Source organism: Aquarana catesbeiana, linkage group LG13, assembly GCF_042186555.1.
Source record: "Aquarana catesbeiana isolate 2022-GZ linkage group LG13, ASM4218655v1, whole genome shotgun sequence".
Classification (NCBI taxonomy): Eukaryota; Metazoa; Chordata; class Amphibia; order Anura; family Ranidae; genus Aquarana; species Aquarana catesbeiana.
This window is the reverse complement of record NC_133336.1, coordinates 24,823,860-24,826,566: the sequence shown is the minus strand read 5'-3', so window position 1 is coordinate 24,826,566 and position 2,707 is coordinate 24,823,860.

The following is a 2,707-nucleotide window of genomic DNA, read 5'->3' as shown; positions in this document are numbered from 1 at the left end:
AAAGGATTTGTCAGACCACACAAAGCAGAAGATGCATAAACAGCTTAAAACATTTATGACACCTGATCACCTCCTAAATCCAGTACTGGGCTAGGACCACTCCACCCTAAATAGTAACAACCAGACACAACAGACAGACCCCAAGTGTGCTGTTTAATAAGACCCATAGAAACCAGCCAGTGGTTCTCCAGATGTTCCCACTGTCCTGCAATGAAGCAAAATGAACTCTGGTGGCTGGGGGTTGCTGACAAGAATGTGCCCCAACACTGTCTGCAGACTACACTCACCCCCAGCACCCCATGTAATGAAGGAGCAGACTGTTGCCCCTGCCTATCCACTGAAGGCTTTCCAAAGTCTTGATCTCACCCCAATTATTGCCATGGATGATGTGCTTTCCACCAGCAAGGGCTCCAGAGCAGCTTCAGGTAGCCCCCTCCATGCTGGAGCAAGGGTAAGATTTTTCTGAGAGCAGGAAGTCCAGGCAGTAGATGGATAGCTTGAAGCAAGATGAGGTGGCTCAGGCGGCCTTGGCATGCCATGGGTTAATTGCCAGTTGCAGTTGCTCCCCTAGAAGTCTCTCCTCTTCACTGCCTGCCTTCCAAAGCATTCTGCCTAAAAATGTGGGTGGTGACTGTGTAGTGTAGGAGAAGAGGGGGGTGAGGAGTGTGAGTGGGGGGGGGGGGAGAGAAGAGGGGAAGTGGACAGTGATAGAGGGGGGGGGGGGAGAAAAGAGGGGAAGAGGAGATCGAAGGGGGGGAGGGAATAAACAGGAGGAGAGGAGAGTAAGGAGGCGAGAGGGAGAGAAGAAGCGAAGAGGAGAGTGAGGGGGGAGAGAGAGAGAGAAGAGGGAAGAGGAGATTGAGGAGGGAGAGAGGTAGAGTGAAGAGAAGAGGCAAAGAGGAGAGTGAGGGGGAGAGAGAAAGAAGAGGGGGAGAGGAGAGTGAGGGGGAGAGTGGGGAAAGAAGGAGAAAAAAGAGGGTACTAGGATAGTGAGGGGGGGGGGGGATAAAAGTGGGGAAGAGGATAGTGAGGGGGAGAGAGAAAAAAGGGGAAGATGATAGTGAGGGGGAGAGAAAAAAGAGGGAAAGAGGATAGTGAGGGGGGGGAGAAAAAAGAGGGGAAGAGGATAGTGAGGGAGAGAGAGAGAGAAGAAGGGAGGAGGAAAGTGAGGGGGAGAAAGGGAAAGAGAAAAAAGGGGAAAGAGGAGAGTGAGGGGGAGAGAGAGTGAAGAGGGGAAGAGAAGAGTGAGGGGGAGAAGAGAGAGGAGAAGAGGTGACAAAGACAGAAGAGGGGGTAAGTAGAGAGCTTAGGGAAAGAGGGGAGTAAGGGGAGACAGAGAACAAGAGGAGAGTGGCTGGGATGAGAGAAAGACAGAGAGAAAAGAGGGGAAGAGGATAGTGAAGGGGAGAAAGAAAAGAGTCAAAGAGGATAGTGAGGGGGAGAGACAGAGAGAGAGTGAAGAGGTGAAGTGGCGAGTCGAGAAGAGTGGGGGGGGGGGGGGGTGAAGAGGGGAGGAGGAAATTGAAGGTTAAAGGGTAGAGAGAAGAATGGAGGTCAGTGGGAAGTTTGGAGGATAGAGGTCGGCGGTCAAGTTGGAGGATGGGGATCAGTGGACAGGGAGGAGGATGGAGGTAAGTGGTCAGGTTGGAGGTAGGTGGACAGGTTGGAGGATAGAGGTAGGTTGGAGGATGGAGATAGGTTGTCAGGTTGGAGGTAGGTTGACAGGTATTAGGATGGTGGTCTGTGGACAGGTTGGAGGATGGAGGTAAATTGTCAGGTTGGAGGCAGGTAGACAGGTTGGTGGATGGAGGTAGGTGGACAGGTTGTAGGATGGAGATATGTTGTCAGGTTGGAGGTAGGTGGTCAGGTTGGAGGATGGAGGTAGGTGGACATGTTTGAGGATGGAGGTAGGTGGACGTGTTTTAGGATGGAGGTAGGGGGTCAGGATGGAGGTAGATGGACATGTTTTAGGATGGAGGTAGGTGGACAAGTTGGAGGATGGAGGTAGGTGGACATGTTTTAGGATGGAGGTAGGTGGACAATTTGGAGGATGGAGGTAGGTGGACAGGTTTTAGGATGGAGGTAGGGGGTCAGCATGGAGGTAGATGGACATGTTTTAGGATGGAGGTAGGGGTTCAGGTTGGAGGTAGGTGGACATGTTTTAGGATGGAGGTAGGGGATCAGGATGGAGGTAGATGGACATGTTTTAGGATGGAGGTAGGTGGACATATTTTAGGATGGAGGTAGGTGGACATGTTTTAGGATGGAGGTAGGTGGACAGGTTGGAGGATAGAGATAGGTGGACAGGTTGGAGGATGGAGGTAGATGGACATGTTTTAGGATGTAGGTAGGGGATCAGGTTGGAGGATGGAGGTAGGTGGATATGTTTTAGGATGGAGGTAGATGGACATGTTTTAGGATGGAGGTAGGGGGTCAGGATGGAGGTAGATGGACATGTTTTAGGATGGAGGTAGATGGACATGTTTTAGGATGGAGGTAGGTGGACAAGTTGGAGGATGGAGGTAGGTGGACATGTTTTAGGATGGAGGTAGGTGGACAATTTGGAGGATGGAGGTAGGTGGACAGGTTTTAGGATGGAGGTAGGGGGTCAGCATGGAGGTAGATGGACATGTTTTAGGATGGAGGTAGGGGTTCAGGTTGGAGGTAGGTGGACATGTTTTAGGATGGAGGTAGGGGATCAGGATGG